At 41.4% G+C, this 18341-nt stretch overlaps 1 long non-coding RNA gene across 1 annotated transcript; it reads right to left on the bottom strand.

The window, feature by feature from the left end:
- Nucleotides 1–498: 498 nt before the first annotated feature.
- Nucleotides 499–17607, bottom strand: LOC138421126 (uncharacterized). The gene is made up of 4 exons (XR_011249414.1): nucleotides 17454–17607; nucleotides 5511–5620; nucleotides 3643–4233; nucleotides 499–3185 (listed from the first exon to the last, which is right to left on the bottom strand). It is a non-coding gene; the product is annotated as an uncharacterized lncRNA (long non-coding RNA).
- Between the last annotated feature and the right edge of the window lie 734 nt (nucleotides 17608–18341).

Below are 18341 nucleotides of genomic sequence, written 5' to 3'. Positions count from 1 at the left end.
ATTTATTTGTTTTTATATTGTATTTATTTTATTTTTATTTTATTTTATTTTTTGGTTTCATAAGTCTTTTATTTATTTATTTTTATTTATTTTTTTTTAGTTTTTTATTTTTTCTATTGTATTTTTTTTGTTTTTTTTTTTTTTTAGTTTTTTATTTTTTAAATTTTAAAATCTTTAATTCTTACATGCATTCCCAAACATGAACCCCCCTCCCACCTCTCTATTGTATTTTTTTAATTAGAGGATTATTACTTTACAAGAGTATGGTAGTTTTTTGGCCATACGTCAACATGAATCAGCATTAGGTATGCATATGGCCCCTTTCTCTTGAACCTCCCCCCCTCCATCTCCCTCCCCATTCCACCCCTCTAAGTTGTCAGAGAGCACTGGCTTTTTGTTCCTTGTACCATACATCAAACTCGTACTGGCTATCTATTTTACATATGGTAATGTATATGCTTCAAAGCTGTTATATTTACTGTATATCAGAATCCAACAGAAATTGTAAATCAACTATATTCCAAGAAAAAATTTTCAAAAAGAGCCAAAAAATTGCTGATTTAAAAAACTGACAACTTAAACTTGCCATACACACAAAAACAGAAGCAGTCCACAACACATTTGCCTTTCCTTCTGAAAGTTTTACAATGCATTATCATTAAGCAGTCTTTTACCTTTAAACTCAAATGGCCAACAGAAGCAAACAGTTCTGAGAATATTCTTCCACACTTAAGGACTGATTAAGACTAGGATGGCAGGTATTAGGCATATTATGCACTTAGTTTTGTGAACTTTCTGGGTTGACTTAGTGACCTTCCCAGCTCCAGCTGTCTTCTCATCCACTGACACTCAAGACAGCCGTCTGTCTCATGTCACAGGCAGCAAAATCCTTAGAAGGACTGTCAGAAAAGCTCTCAAAATGCATGAGCTTTCTAGGAACCATATGAACCATGCCAGCGTCACCAGCTTTACAGAATTTGGAGCCACTTTCCAGCTTCTTCCCAGAATAATAATCAACCTTCTTCTTCAGTACAGCAAACTTGGAAGCAACACGAACTGCACAAGGGCATAGCTGGCAGTGATTTGGACTGGATGCCATAGGATAATTTCTTGAGCTGTGAAGCCAGCTGCTTCCACTGGTGGGTCATTTATGCTTTCACAAGTCACAATGCCACAATCAACATCTTTGAAAGATATGTTCTTGACATTGAAGTCCATCTTGTCCCTGGAAAGTTGTTGCTGTTCAGTCACTCAGTCATGTCTGACTCTTTGTGACACCGTAGACTGCAGCACTCCAGGCTTTCCTGTCCTTCACTATCTCCTGGAGTTTGGGTCCATTGAGTTGATGATACCATCTACTGTCTCATCCTCTGTCATCCCCTTCTCCTCCTGCCCTCAATCTTTCCCAGCATCAGGGTCTTTTCCAGTGAGTCGGGTCTTTGTATCAGGTGGCCAAAGTATTGGAGCTTCAGCTTCAATATCAGTCCCTGCAATGGATATTCTGGGTTGACTTCCTTTTCAATTGACTGATTTGATCTCCTTGCTGTCCAAGGGACTCTCAAGAGTCTTCTCCACACCACAGTTCAAAAATATCAATTCTTTGGCACTCAGCCTTCTTTATGGTCTGGCTCTCACATCCATACATGACTACTGGGAAAACCATAGCTTTGACTATACAGACCTTTGTTGGCAAAGTAATGTCTCTGCTTTTTAATATGCTGTCTAGATTTGTCATAGCTTTTCATTCAAAGGACAAGTGTCTTTTAATTTCAAGGCTGCAGTCTCCATATGCAGTGATTTTGGAACCCAAGAAAATAAAATCTCACTATTTCCATTGTTTCTCCATCTCTTTGCCATGACGTGATGGGACCGGATGCCATGATCTTCATTTTGAATGTTAAGTTTGAAGTCAGCTTTTTCACTCTTCTCTTTTACCATCACCAAGAGGCTCTTTAGTTCTTCTTGACTTTCTGCCATAACGGTGGTAACTGCCTCATCTGCTTATCTGAGATTATTGATATTTCTCATGGCAATCTTGATTCCAGCTTGTGATTCATCCAGCCAGACATTTCACATGATGTAATTTGCATAGAAGTTAAATAAGCAAGGTGACAATAAACAGCCTTGGTGTACTTATTTCCCAAGCTTGAACCCATTCATTGTTCTATGTCCAATTCTAACTGTTGTTTCTTGACCCATATACAGGTTTCTCAGGAGGCAGGTAGGGTTATCTGGTATTCTCATCTCTTTAAGAATTTTCCACTATTTGTGTGGTTCACTCAAAGTTTTACAATGCATTTCAAAAGATCTGACTTCAGTTGTAATGTTGACTAGAGTAAATGTGACCATTATGATGGGTTAGAGAACACCCGTCTCCACAGGGACAGTACCAATACCACCAATTTTGTAGACACTCTGGAGGGGTAGATGCAAGGGTTTGTCAGATGGAAGAGTTGGTGGCAGGACCCAGAGGTTCAAGCAGCATGGTTTCATTGGCATTGTCGTCTTTATGAGTGACTTTCTAATACTTGAGCCAAAGCGTGTTTGCATTTGGCTGCAGCATGCTGTCACTCTTCCAAACAGAAACTGGTACAAATGATACGTGTTGGAGCTATTGCAAGTTTTCTTAATGTAGGTGCTGACTTCCTTAACGATTTCCTCATATTTCTTCTGGCTGCCGGGTGTCTCAGTGGAATCCATTTTAATACCAATAATTAGTTGTTTCATTCTCAGTCTACAAGCCAGGAGAGAATACCCTCATGGGTCTGCCCATTCTTGGAGATACCTGCTTCAACTTCACCAACACCAGTAGCAACATTCAGGACAGCACAGTAAGCCTAAGGTGTGCCTATAGTCATGCTTTTTGTAGCCTCTGTGTTCCAGGGCATCAGTGAGACTACTTGCTGGTCTTGAATTTTTACAGGAAATTTCAATGATGATACCATGCCCATGTGCAGCTTTCACTTTGTCCAAGATCCAGGCAAAATTGAAGAAATCCTATCCTGTATCAGTCACCCCCTTCTCAAATTTTTCCTGTGGTTCTTTTGTTGATACCGCCATGTTTGTAGACCTTGTGGTGTAGACTTGCTGTAATCTATGTTTAGTGAGAACAATATTGGCATGAGTCTTTTTCTTTCCCATTTTGGTTTAGATTTAGTTGTGCTACTTGTATCCTGGCAGCAAATCTGTTGTGAAAAAGTAGGTTTGAATTCTGTGGCATTAAGTAATTATGTAACTTTGGGAAAAAGCTTTACTCTGAGCTGCAGTTTTCTTACCTGACAAAGGATAGAAAAAGCTAATTATTGGTTTTCTTATCTGTAAAATAGCTTCAGTGTTAACTAAAATGCTTGAGGACAGAGTTCAGAATTTGGAATAAGAAATATACACATAAAATACCTATGTTTGCATCTGGCTCCTGCCACTCTCTGGCTGTGCCACCTCCAGTTAGCTGCTTAAATTCCTAAGCCTCGGTTTCTTTACCTATAAAGTATAAAACGCCTATGCCTCAGATGGGCTTCCCACATGGTGCTAGTAGTAAAGCACCCATCTGCCAATGCAAGAGACATAAGAGACATGGGTTTGATCCCTGGATTGGGAAGATCCCCTGGAGGAGGGCATGGCAACCCACTCCAGTATTCTTACCTGGAGAATCCCACGGACAGAGAGCCTGGAGGGCTACAGTCCATAGGGTCACAAAGCGTCAGACACAACTGCAGTGACTTAGTGTGCACAAACACACACACAATCACACACACACATGCTTCAGAAGGCTTTGAAAGGATTAAATATTTTAGCCTAGGTAGACATGCTTGACGGATAAGGCAATGGCACCCCATTCCAGCACTCTTGCCTGGAAAATCCCATGGATGGAGGAGCCTGGTGGGCCACAGTCTATGGGGTCGCTAAGAGTCGGACATGACTGAGCGACTTCCCTTTCACTTTTCACTTTCATGCATTGGAGAAGGAAATGGCAACCCACTCCAGTGTTCTTGCCTGGAGAATCCCAGGGATGGGGGAGCCTCATAGGCTGCCGTAAATGGGGTCACACAGAGTCGGACACGACTGAAGCGAGCAGCAGCAGCAGCAGCAGCAGACATGCTTGATAAGTATTAGACCCATCTCTTTCAGATTTAAATTCAATTTCCTTGCTCGGTTTCTTTCTCCATGACCTGGAAAGGGAAAAAATTTCTGGTTCTGTTGTACAGGGTGGTCCAACTTCACACCAACTTAGTTCTGTTGAGAAAAGGAAATAATGCTAATTCATCTTTGCATTTATCAATTGTATGGAATTTAGCAGCAATATTAAAATCCATATGCCACTATGGTTACTGATATGAGGTACTAAGTATTAACCAAGTAGGTGCTATTTAAGGAATGGCATCCAGGGAGGTGATAAATTTTGCCTACAATTTGTTTTATTACTATGTAGCTTTTATATCTCTTATAAAGATAATACTTTCCCAGCATCAATTCTAAATCCCAAGTCTTTTTGTTTTAACAGTCCTGGAAGACACAGTAGTAGTGGAACTCTCGCTCACTTTTTTCACCCCTGGGAATAATTGGAAGCTGTATCTGTCACCCACCTCAATCCTAACCCCACTAAACTGGGAATAACTCCATTTACGTTTACAGCAAAAGATAGCCCACAGCGAAGAAGATATGAAACCCTCAATTTTCCTGTGCAGACAGAAAGTCCATTTCTTTACCTGGATCATGTCCCAGTGTTTCTTCTCACTAAATAGCCAGCCATCATCAGGATACCTTGGACAGGACTTTATGTCACTAAATACTGCTTTTGCAGTATTGTTGAGCAAGGGGACAAGTCGAACTATCTTACATCTGTCTATATTTCTTCCCACCTTCCTAGGTTTCTAGTATCATGAAAAGGGAAAAGGAGCTCTTCTCAGGACCTAAGAAGTGTTGATGGGCCACCTTTTCTGCCCTAAATCTTGTATTCCCTGTCGGTCTCATGCTGTCTCCATTTCACCCACAGTTTGTACCTGAGCTTTACCTACTAAAGAAACCTAAACTTAGGGTAGTGGGTCTGAGAATGGGAGGAAAGCGTGTAACATTATACAGGGTGTAAAAATATATATTCTTAATTTTGCTTCATATTTTCATCCATTATCTCAACGGGATGAGATCTTAATGGGAGTATAGGCTGTATTGACCCCGTCCCTTTATAATCACTCCTAGGTTGAAAAAGATGGTTCTAAGCTGATGAAGAATTTCCAAATGATTATTGTATTTCAAAAAATACTCTACTAGGCATTGTGTTGATATGTGCTGCCTATATTCCTGAGCTAATATTAATATTTCTTTTAATTTGTATTGCCCATAATCCTTTTTGCTGAGTATTAATGATCTAAATTCTAAATTCCTAAAAGAAATGAGCAGATGATGAACATTTCTCTACCATATTGTCATTAGGATGGTAATGGAGCACAAAAATAGTTGGTGCTGATTTATTTTGCCCTGGAAACTCAGAATACCCCAAGTTATAAATATACCTTAAACTGAGAGGTTCAGTGTTTCAGTGTAGATGTAACATCAAAACTATGCCTTCGATTTTGATTGATGAGCAAGAAGACCTTTGTCAGGCCAGCATGATGAAATTGTGCTAATAAAGGAAAATGAGACAGAAAAATGGTTTTAGAGGTTCAGAACTTTATTAGAATTAATAACTAAGTGATAATGAGCTCTAAATATATCCTATAATGAACACAGGGCAAGGAATATCTAACTTAAAGTAGACAGGCTATTTTCTGGAAGTTGATTATTTTGTAACTCAGCATAGTTTCACATAGGATTAGTAAATGGTGGTTGTTTTCTCAAGGCCGTATATGCATTTGAAGTCCTAGGCCGTATGTGAGGCTTAGGACTTCAGAGACTGGTGTAGGCATGGGGTGAAGAGGGCAGCAGGTTCAGGGAGCTGGAATAAAATCAGGCTTCTCTGGAGCGCTGGGGTGAGTAGTCAGAGTCACCTGGAGCATGCATGCTGCAGTCTAGTGCCAGTGATGGCCCGTGGCACCTGGGCCTTCTGACTTATTGAAGTCTGACCAGTAACCACAAAGCCATATCAATTCAACTTCTTAAATGCTTATTGTACATGCGTGCTAAGTCACTTCAGTCATGTCTGACTCTTTGCAACCCTATGGACTATAGCCCACCAGGCTCCTGTGTCCAGGCATGAATACTAGAGTGGGTTTTCTGTGACATCCTCCATGGAATCTTCCTCACCCAGGAATGGAACCCGTGTCTCTTACATCTAACCTCACTGGCTGGTGGGTTCTTTACCACTAGCATTACCTGGGAAGCCCAAGCGCTTACTGCTGCTGTTGCTAAGTCACTTCAGTCGTGTCTGACTCCATGCGACCCCACAGACGGCAGCCCACCAGGCTCCTCCATCCCTGGGATTCTCCAGGCAAGAACACTGGAGTGGGTTGCCATTTCCGTCTGCAATGCATGAAAGTGAAAAGTGAAAGTGAAGTCACTCAGTCGTGTCTGACTCCTAGTGACCCCATGACTGCAGCCTACCAGGCTCCTCCATCCATGAGATTTGCCAGGCAAGAGTACTAGAGTGGGTTGCCATTGCCTTCTCCGAAGTGCTTACTGCTGCTGCTGCTGCTAAGTCACTTCAGTCGTGTCCGACCCCATGTGACCCATAGACAGCAGCCCACCAGGCTCCCCCGTCCCTGGGATTCTCAAGGCAAGAACACTGGAGTGGGTTGCCATTTCCGTCTGCAATGCATGAAAGTGGAAAGTGAAAGTGAAGTCACTCAGTCGTGTCCGACTCCTAGTGACCCCATGGACTGCAGCCTACCAGGCTCCTCTGTCCATGGGATTTGCCAGGCAACAGTATTGGAGTGGGGTGCCATTGCCTTCTCTGAAGTGCTTACTAAATCTGTGTAATTCTCCTTAATTTTATTATCAGCACCATCTCCCACTAGGACTCCTGGAATAATTTTCTAATCACCCTGCTCTGCATCCACACTTTCCCATTGAGCATCCATAATACAATCAAACATCTTTAAAGACTCAACTTTTAGAGAATTATTGCTGTATTTGAATCTGTCAATAATTTTCCATTGTCCTTTCAATAAGGCCCCAAATGCTCAATGATCAAAACATTTGAATTCCATTCAGTGATGGTAAGGTAGGCAAAACTTTCCCTAACAACAAGCAGTTGTAATGAAAAGGAGATTGCAATTTGTTTGGCCAATTAACTGACATTTCAATATATAGCTATTAATAAAATAACTCCAGTATTTAATATAACTCAATTTTATTCAAGAGTCATTAACTCATGGTCTGCAGTCCAGAACCCGCCTGTAAACATGTTTTGTTTAGCTTATACAGTATTAAAAAGATTTCAGGCAGTATTTTAAAATTGGGAGGATGAAAATAACTGAGACTTCCAGCTCTCTTAAACCTGGGAGAGACTGAAGACCTGGGATTCATATTCCCCTCCCGGTAGCAAGAAGCTGGAACAGAGTGGCAGGTGTCCGTTTTATGGAGAGCAGTGGTTCTCAAACATTTTAGGTGGGCATGCAGTATATGACGGAGAAGGCAATGGCACCCCACTCCAGTATTCTTGCCTGGAAAATCCCATGAACGGAGGAGCCTGGTAGGCTGCAATCCATGGGGTCACTAAGAGTCGGCCACAACTGAGCGACTTCACTTTCACTTTTCAGTTTCATGCATTTGAGAAGGAAATGGCAACCCACTCCAGTGTTCTTGCCTGGAGAATCCCCCAGGATGGGGTCGCACAGAGTCGGACACGACTGAAGCGACTTAGCAGCAGCAGCAGCAGCAGTATATGAAAATCACCTGGATGCCTTGATAAGCCACAGATTGCAGGTCTCACCAGGGAGTTTTCAATTCAGTGGGTCACGATCCAAAAATGTGCATTTCTGACTATCTACCAGGTGAGGCTTATGCTTCAGGTCTGAGGTCCACACTTTGAGAACCACTGAGGTAGGAAATGTGCTGGTTCCTGTACCTTGGGTCTCTGTTGCCGCTTTATCACCAAGCTCACACTACTACCTTTAGTCTATTTAGAGAAATATTTCCCCCAATGCATCTCTCCAGATAATGGCGGGGGGAGGGGGAAAGGACTATTTGTCTTTGTAGAAGCAAAGAACATTTCAACATGTTTAAATTGCAAGCATGCAAACACTAAAGGCCTTTTTACTCAAATGCAAACACTTAGGCCTTTTTGCTCAAACTTGACTTTGTGAGCTGTTTTATGGCAACTTTCACACACACAAGAAGAGTTTGCCAATAAACCTGAAACTAAGGATTTCAGTCATTTACAACTGCGTTTGAGCTCCTGGCTCTATTACCAGCTTTGTGACTGTGGGAAGATTTTGAATCTTATTAAGATTCATTTCCTCATCTATAATATAGGGATTTTTAATGATATGTATGTTAAAATAAAAAACAAATGGAAACCAGCCTCGAAAATTCCCTAAGCAGACGAAATCAGCAAAACTTAATTTAATTTATTTTGCAAGACTTAACTTGACCTGCGTCATTTCTTGCTTATGCCTCTGGAAATCATAAGGAAAACTTAAACTGTTTCCCAACATTGTTGAGGTAACCACGGATTAATTCCCTATCACTTAAGAAAATTCTAATATTATAGTCTATCACTGTGAAGAATAAACAGTCACTTCACTGCTTTGTCATTTTATAAGCTGCTTTACAAATTCCATGTACAGAGAGGCCTGGTGGGCTATAGCCCACAGAGTCACACAGAGTTGGACATGACTGAAGTGACTTAACAGAAGCTGCTTCTGTATAATATATCCCAGAGCATCCTTCCATATTTTGGTTTGAGTTTTCCCAGTTTGCAAACTGTCTTTTTGGTGTGCGTGTAGTGAACTTTTACTCATTACTACTTTGGTGATTTGTTGGGTTTACTTCTGTTATTTATAAACTTTTGATACCTACACCACTGGTTTTATCATGGAATTAAAAGATTGCATGGTGCCTGGTACACAATAAAGTGTTCCATAGCTTCTATCTGCCAGTTGCATTGCTGAGATTTTAATACAGATTTTAAAATGATGTAACCAGAAGCTGGAAGGAGAGGAAAAATCTAAGCAAAAATGTAAAGCATTCAGAACATGGGAAACCTGGATCAGAAAGTTTAAAACCCAAATCGAGTAGAGGTTTGCAAAGAGGACATAGGACCACAAAAAGAGAGCCTCAGTTGTTTTTAGGGAAGGAAAAATAAGGAAGGGGTACCTGCTACTTAGAGAAATTATGTAATGTTAACAGACAACAGAAAGAAAGCAGAACTATCAAATTAGTGTTTTTATTTTTTTTCTTCTTGGTCAAAGAGAAGTACTTGCAGTCAGAAAAGGAAGAATAAACATTGGTAAGAGGAATCTAAGTTTCTTAGAGACAGAACGAGAACCATCCAAATGAGTTCATATTACCACGTCATGGGTGTGTGCCAAGTTGCTTCAGTCGTATCTGACTTTCTGCGACCCTAAGGTCTCTAGCCTGACAGGCTCCTCTGTCCATGGGATTCTCCAGGGAAGAATACTGGAGTGGGTTGCCATGCCCTCCTCCAGGGGATCTTCCTGACCCAGGGATTGAATCCATATCTCCTGCTGCTGCTGCCCTGCAGGCGGATTCCTTACCACTAGTGCCACCAGGGAAGTCCCATAGGCTACCAGGAAGAGGGCAGGCAAGATTGGGAAAGCACAAATGGCAACCCATGAGGAATCACAGAGCATGAGCACGTGTCCAACACACGTGACACAGACTTTGTCCTGATTTCCAGAAGAGACAAGAGTCTCCTCAGTCTCATAACTTCATGTATTATAAACCAATAAGCTTGATGTTTACCCCAAGTGAAGCAGTACATGGATTGTTTATAAGCATTTAGAGGGCTTCCCTTGTGGCTCAGCTGGTAAAGAATCCACCTGCAATATGGAAGACGTGGGTTCAATCCCTAGCTTGGGAAGATCCCCTGGAGAAGGCAAAGGCTACCCACTCCAGTATTCTGGCCTGGAGAATTCCATGAACTGTATCATCCAGGGGGTCACAAAGAGTCGGACATGACTGAGCGACTTTCACTTTCATAAGCATTTGGAAAAGGCAAAAGATGATTATAAACATTAATTCCTAAATGTCAGTTTTGTCCTTTTCCTTTCTGGGATAATTATTCAGCTACTAGATCATGAAAATTAGTCACTCATCTGGTGAATAGCTATTGAACACCAACAAGGTGCAGGAATAGTGTCTGTCACATTTTTATTGGAGACACGAGCAATACATTCATGTATTAATGAACATGGGATAAAATCAAGTGTTCTAGGAAGAAATGAGACAAAAATCTGAACAGGTACACAAAAAAGAGTGGTGGCAGTTTTTACTGAATGGAATAATAGAAAACAAATTACCTTTTAGACTTAAAATATATCAGTGACGTTGAGATATCTATTAAGATACAGCTATATAGCTCAAAGGCCCTGGACTGGAGATACAGATGTGGGGTTAATTAGCATGTATGATTGTCAGATTTTCATAGCGGCTGAAATTTCTGAGTGTTGAGTGAGAAGAGAGCTAGAATGCAGAGGAAAGGCTAGAATGCAGGGAACACTAATATTAAAGAAAAGAAGAAAGGTACTGACAAAGAGGCCTGAGAGACAAAGCTCAGTTTGATGAGAGGAGAACCAAGAGAGAGTGCTGTTATCCGGCTGAGGCGGGAGGGCGCTGCTACGCGGTGTTGAGGGTGCGCGTGGTTTGGAGACATGGCTTGTTGTGACACTAACTGGCACTGATGTGTGACTTTTGTGCATCAGTCCTCAGCTGTAGGACTACACCCTCACCTCAGGATGAAGGAAAGGAAGAGGGAGATGGACTGAGTGCTCAAAGAATAAGAGGTCTGCAGAAATGGTAAAATGAAGGAGCAAGAAGTAACAGCAGAAGCTGTTGAAAATGTAGATTCATATGGTGATTAAGATCATGTGCTATTGAGTGGGCAGCCAAATACTGGTTAGAATAACTGAGACTCGAAATAGCATTGTTGGAACAAATGGTCAAATCTAGCAGAGTGAAAAAATGTCATAGGATGCATATCTGTTCCTCCACTTGTCCAGGGAATTGGCAAAGTGCTGAATGAAACAGACGACGACAAATTCTGTGGAATGAAGACATATATACCACACTCACTCCTTTTTTTATTTCCCTTACAGGGACAATAAATATTTGATTAACATCTTCTTTTTTTAAGAAGGGATTTTAAGAGAGCAATGAACTCAATCAACATTTTCCATCTGGACACAAAAACGTGGAATTCAACTGAAAGTCATACAAATGAAAAATGCCTTTCAGATTTTATGTTGTTGTTCAGTTGCTCAGTCATGTCCAACTCTTTGTGACCCCATGGACTACAGCTCGTCAGGTTTTCCTGTCCTTCACCATCTCCCAGAGCTTGCTCAAACTCATGTCCATTGACTCAATCATGCCATCCAACCATCTCGTCCTCTGTCATCCCCTTCTTCTTTTGCCTTCAATCTTTCCCAGCATCAGGATCTTTTACAATAAGTCAGCTCTTCCTATCAGGTGGTCAAAGTTTTTGAGCTTTAGCATCAGTCCTTCCAGTGAATATTCAGGGTTGGTTTCCTTTACGATTGCCTGTTTGATCTCCCTGGAGGCCAAGGGACTCTCAAGAGTCTTTTCCAACACCACAGTTTGGAAATTACCAGTTCTTTGGCCCTCAACCTTCTTTATGGTCCAGTTCTCACATGACTACTGGACATAACTTTGGCAATACAGGCCTTTGTCAGCGAAGTAATGGCTTTTTAATATGCCATCTAGGTTTTGTCAGATTTTATAGCTGACTTTGAATGCACTAACAAAAATGTTAATAACATAAATAACATTTTGAGCATTTATTGTGTGTTATAGATGTTTTATATGTATAGTAGATGTATGAATCTCATTCCAAAGACTCAGTTAATTTAGGAAAATACCTTAATCATTTCTTCTAAATCAATTCTATGCTAACTCTCCTACTGCCTAGCTGAGAGTAATAATTTCAGGTGGTTTTTATTTCTCTCTTCAGTCCTGGGTTGAGACAAACGTTATGGAGGGATTTACACTGTCCATTATCTAGTAAATTGGGGAAGTGGAGGAGTCATCTGCTGAAGTTGAGTTACCCTAAAACTGCCTTTGGCCTGGAGCACAGCCCTGCCGTTTAGGGTTGGAGGCTCACACAGATGTTTTGCTGTATCACGTAAGGGCAGGGAAACTTTAAGAGGCAATGGACCATTTGTGCTGAGACTTTGCAAGAAACCATTTCCTCTTTGGGATCTGACTGCCTCCCCAGGAGCACTGCCCAGAAAGAAGGGAACTTGGCTCCAGGACCCCCACCATTCTGTCTGTTCCACTTGCCTCCCCTTTACGTTCCCTTTCTCAGCCCATGAAAAACCCTATTCTAGGAAGAGAGTGGATGAAATTATGGCTGTCTGACCCCTACATCTCCCATATGTTTTGTATATACATCATCCCCAAGCTCTAAGTTTCCCCTTTAAAACTTTTTGACCAGCTGCATCCCCTCCCTGCAGCAACAAGATCAGGGTTGCCCATATTTTTGGAAAAGAGGAAATGCCAGGAGAAAAATGTGACAAAATAACTGTGTCACCACACCCACAATAAATTATTTGTTCTTGAAGCAACAAACTTAGATAACAAACTGGTAGAGTCATTGATGGTTGCAAGAAAGTGTCCTTCCAAATCTAAAATCTGTAGTTCTGCTAATGCTAGGGGAGGCCAGTTGGTTTGTGCTGCTGGAAAGGACAGGAAAAATATGGGCATCATTTGAGGTATAGGACAGCAGTGGGTCAGACACTGGGAAAGGGCTCTGACCATTATATCTGAGAGTGATTTCAAGATTCTTAAGAAATGATGTGAATGGAACTGAAAACTCTTCTCTGATGCCTAATTGTTGACTTTGCCTCCTCTCTCAAGACCTCTAGTCATTAACTTCTCTTCCAGGTTAGGCCCTGCCATTTCCTCAGCTCCAAACCCCTGGCTGTGCCTTGATAGGACATCTCAGCCCTTGGACACCCTCATTCTTCTGCCTTGGGGTCAGGACATGGCGGGCTCTGAAATTTTACAGGACATTATTGTCAATGAACATTTCTCAGTGTGAGGTGTTTAAAGCCCTGTGATAAAGTTTCAGGGGCTTCCAATCATGTTGGAGAAATGAGTTACATGCATAGCGCACCCCGTCCCAAACAGCCTCTATGTCACTGCTCTAGGAGTTGGGAGAAGGAGAGGAGCACGAAAAGGAACTCTCAGCTGCTGAGTCAAGAAGGCGTGCACTTGTGCCACTTGAGTTGCAACTGCTTTTCAAGCCCCACCTAAAAATAACTCAAGCTTGATCTGCAGAAATTCTGCCCTGAGTGGGTATGCCTGTGTTCAAGAAGGATGAGTGATTCTTAGACCTCAGCAACTGAGCAGGAAGTTTCGACCTCAGCAACATCAGCAATTAAGACTAATAATATCTCCCATTCTGCTTTGAAGATGGGAAGACTATATAGGTGAAAGAGCACTAGTTGCTGTTCAGATATTTACTGGGGTTGTTCATTATTATTTCACATTCAAGAGGTACAGCAGCTGCTTTTACATTCTGATCTAACTACTAAATCCAGAGTGAAGCCCTTCCCTCCAAACTGATCACTCTGGTGTTTAATTAGCTTCTGAAAACCTCAGACTACCAAAGCACCCATTTTTAAAATTGCTGTTTAAGATGAATGTCCTACCCTTTTATGTTGTATTTTTGAAATGGATCAGAGTAGTCCTTTGATATTGTAAATATCTACACATCAGCTCATCTACTTTCAGATTAATCAAAATATTTAGGCATCTTCAGAGCAATTTCTCATATTCATAAAACAAGGCTATGGTTATTGACTTCCTGATATTATGTTTTGGGAAATCTCTGTATAACTTGTGTACAGGGAATAAAAGCTAGTTTCATGGAACTACACTGTCAGAGTAATGAAAGCTTTAAAAGTACGTTGATTCAAAGCCTGCCAGGCTCTCCCCCTCCGGCTGCGGCGAGGTGCCCTAGTGAGTCTTAGAAGGAAGGAAGCTCTTCCTTTGCCCCACTTCCTGTGCCTTCTCAGAGCTGGGCTTCGAGCCAGTGGGAACAGAGAACGGCCAGACAGTTAAAAGGTCAAAGGCCGCCATGGTGTTCTCAGCATCTCTCAAAGGTTCTTAGGAAACGAGTTGCAGGGAGCTGAGTGGCAGCGAGTGTACCTCAGAGAGTACACTTGAGCGTTTTATTTCACATGATTACATATGCAAATTGGTTTTTGATTCCCTGGGTGCCACGGGGGTTACGGGGTGTCGAGGGAGGTGGGAGAGAAGTGTGCTGGGCATGCATGGGGAGTGGAGGAAGCTGGTCTGGGGTTAAAAATGTGCTACAGACATTTCCCTAAAGTGAAAAAGCCCCACAGTCACAAAAATCCAGACAACCAGGCAAGAACTGTGAATCTGAAAAATGAGACTGAATTTCCAAGTGACATATGATAATCCTGTGATACATTAAGAATTCTACATTAGCAAGGACTTTTTTTTCCCGAATACTTCATAACTGGCTTTTTGAAGTTTTCCTGTTATAGTCAGGTAAGTTAACACATATCCACCCTGCTGTCTATACTAAAACAGGAATGATGAGTAAATGTCTGTGACATTTTGCTTAATTGGAGTCGGTGTTGGGGAACCTTTTGACTGTTAACGGCTACAGGCATAACCTTTATTTGTCTTCACTAATGTGGTTTGAGAAGATGCAAGGTTGTGTTGGAAAGCGTAGGCAGAGGTGGGGAATTTTGAAAGCATATGAAGTTGTTTATTAGCTTTGTACGTTTGTGACATTTCAAAGACAAAACACGAACTTTGCAAAATCGCATTCTTCAATGATAGAAATAGTATAACTAGGATATGGACGTATAGATAAAAGAGAATGCAGTCTGTTTGAAACACATTATAAGGTTGAAAATCCTTATCAAATTTGCCATTTTCCCCACAAGGAAAGTGTAAGAGATCTAACTGAGATGTGCTGCCAGACATGGGAGGGTCCACCACAGGAGGAGGGAACTGGATCAGGAAAAGTGGGACTTGGGGAAATAAAATGCAGCAGAGACCGGAGGTAAGGGATTTGGACCTTGCACAGCATTATCTAGAAGGTCTGACAACAGACTGCAGGTGATGGCTGGGCAATGTTAACCACAGAGAATTTCAGAGCAAATGATGTTCAAGGGTCTTACCAGCACTGCCCAAGGGGAAGATGTAATTCAACACTTTTTAGTAGTGACATTTTAAAAAGTAAATAGGAACAGGTGAAAGAAACTTTAAGAACGTATGGCGTTGAATCCAGTACATCCTGTCAACAGGAGGCACTAGCTACTTCCAGTGCCGGGTAGCCACGTGTGACTATGACAGGGAAGAGTTCAGTCAAGTTTTGGCACCAGGGAAGTCTTTCAGAGGAAGGCTAGCCTCATGAGGACTGATGGGAACTCTTCTGTTAACTGTTAGTTCACAGAAGAGAAAAAACAGGTTAGAAACTTCATCAAAAAATTTCCATCTTGTTTGCAGTGAAAGCTATAAACATTAAAATATCAGTGAGATACTGTTTCCCACCTGTCGAAATGGCCAAAGTTTTTTAAAAATCGCAGTTCTTTGAACGTACCCATGCTGCTATTAGCAGTGTAAATTGTTATAACTCTTTTTGAAAACAGATTTACATTTCATGTCAAACATGCTCGATTTTTTTTAACTTCTAAGATTCTACTATGAAAAACAATAAGATTGATTATTTACTGAATGATGATCTTAAAACATAATATGCTTCAATGCCATTCTCCCAAATCATCCCACCCTCTCCCTCTCCCACAGAGTCCAAAAGGCTGTTCTATACATCTGTGTCTCTTTTGCCGTCTCGCATACAGGGTTATCGTTACCATCTTTCTAAATTCCATATATATGTGTTAGTATACTGTATTGGTGTTTTTCTTTCTGGCTTACTTCACTCTGTATAATTGGCTCCAGTTTCATCCACCTCATTAGAACTGATTCAAATGTATTCTTTTTAATTGCTGAGTAATACTCCATTGTGTATATGTACCTCAGCTTTCTTATCCATTCATCTGCTGATAGACATCTAGGTTGCTTCCATGTCCTGGCTATCATATAAGAAACAAATCGCCAGTCTATGTTTGATGGAGGATACAGGATGCTTGGGGCTGGTGCACTAGGATGACCCAGAAGGATGGTATGGGGAGGGAGGTGGGAGGGGGGTTCAGGATTGGGAACATGTGTGTATCCGTGGTGGATTCATGCTGATGTATGGCAAAACCAATACAATATTGTAAAGTAAAACAAACAAACAAACAAACAAAAAAACATAATATGCTTAGTGTATGTTTGAAGTCTTTTAATTCTAACACCAGCCCTGCATGTGCTAAGTCACTTTAGTCATGTCTGACTCTTTGTGACCTCTTGGACTGTAGCCCGCCAGGCTCCTCTGTCCATGGGATTCTCCAGGCAAGAATATTAGAGGGGATGCCATTTCCTTCTCCAGGGAATCTTCCCAACCCCAGGATTAAACCTGCATCTACTTTTTGTCCCCTTCACTGGCACGCAAGTTCTTCACCACTAGCACCACCTGTGATGGAGTTATTATTATCCAGTTTTAATCCCTTGAAATAAGCCAAAGTATGGAAAAATTTATTGTCACTGTGTTATTATAACATCATTAAAAGAAGCAAAAAATTAAGCTACCTCCACCCACTAGGAAAAAAACAGATAAAAAACTTAATTCAAAAATCAAGGAATGATTACTTAAGTGAATACTCAAGGCAATTGATGTTTTTACTAAAGTGTTCTTAAAGATAAATAATTACATGGAAAATACATGTCTTAGTCTGCCATTGCCTCAATAAAGCCCTATAACTGAAGCACTGAATCTGCGTGGCATACAACAATAAGCATTTATTTCTCATGCACACATTTGCAGATTTGCTAGGATGTGGCTTTGCTTTGGGCTTCAGATAAACTGGCTTTGGCTGCAGGCTTATGTATGATGCGCTGTATTCATTTTAGAGCCTGTGATGAAGGACATCTGCTACTGGGGGAAGCTCTTCTCATGGCAGATCCCTGGAGTGCAAGAGGGCAGGAGGCACAGAAACAACACTAACTGCACAGCACAGTTTAAGCATCTGCTTCCTTCATGCCTGCTAACTTTCCAAAGCGAGTCACATGGCCAAGCACCCGGCCCAGATTTGAGGAGTGGAAAAGTTCCTCTCCCTGCCTTGAGAAAGTGGCAAGAAAGTTATACACAATTTTATTATAGCAAAATAGAGAATTCAACCTACCATGGTCTGGTTTCCAACACTGTTATTCACATCCCTGCCACATATACTCACCCCCATTCCAACATCCCTCCAACTCTCATTCCATGATGGCACCAGGCAAAGAAGAAAGCACCTCTGGACCTACATCTAGATGTCATTCCTTTTGGTCTAGAGACCTTTGAGCTAAAAGAGACAAGTCATCTCTCTCCTCCCACATCTTACATACAAAAGTGGAACAGGAACAAGATGACCACAGTAAACACCCCCATTCTAATAGGGGAAGAGTGAGAAGCATATAGTAGTCATGGGCTTATAGCAATTGCAAAATCCTGGTAGGCAAATGTTGCCAGGTTCCCTTACCTGGCTGAAGAGAATGTTCTTGGATTAGATTCCATACTGTGCCCTGGGAGAATCTTCCTATACCCTAATCTGGTCTTCCCTCAAGCTCTTGGTGCTACTCTTTGGGAGGTCCTTCTTTGCCAAAACTCCCCTCTGGCCGTGTCTGAAGGCAGCATTAGAGAATATGCTCAATTTGGTAGCTGAGCAACCTTCTCAGCTTGCTTCCTGCCTGAAGATAGTTGGGGAAAGAGAAGGTATTTTCATATCTAAAAGAGCCATGATCACTTTTAATTCAAGCTGATGTAAATTTTTCTCAAAACAGTTAAATTTTTCATTCCTACAAATTCTAGTATTTCTGAGCTCTGTTCACTCTCAATTCTTTGAAAACTCACCTTGTTTTTCTCCGTTTTCATCTCTTACAGTACCTTTTCAAATGCAATTAGCACCAGCCCACTTATCCTATCAACACTGTACGTTGCGCTTGCCCGTCATGCCAACTTTATCAAGTCCACTTTCAGACTTTCGGTTTATTTAAAGTAACAGCTATAACAAATGCTTCACCACTAAATAACAGGGATCAACATTGTTCCCGCCTCCCGTGACAATATCCCTGTTGCCTGC

The sequence above is a fragment of the Ovis canadensis genome, chromosome 15 (genome assembly GCF_042477335.2).
Source record: "Ovis canadensis isolate MfBH-ARS-UI-01 breed Bighorn chromosome 15, ARS-UI_OviCan_v2, whole genome shotgun sequence".
Classification (NCBI taxonomy): domain Eukaryota; kingdom Metazoa; phylum Chordata; class Mammalia; order Artiodactyla; family Bovidae; genus Ovis; species Ovis canadensis.
This window is presented reverse-complemented; position numbering and strand designations above follow the sequence as displayed.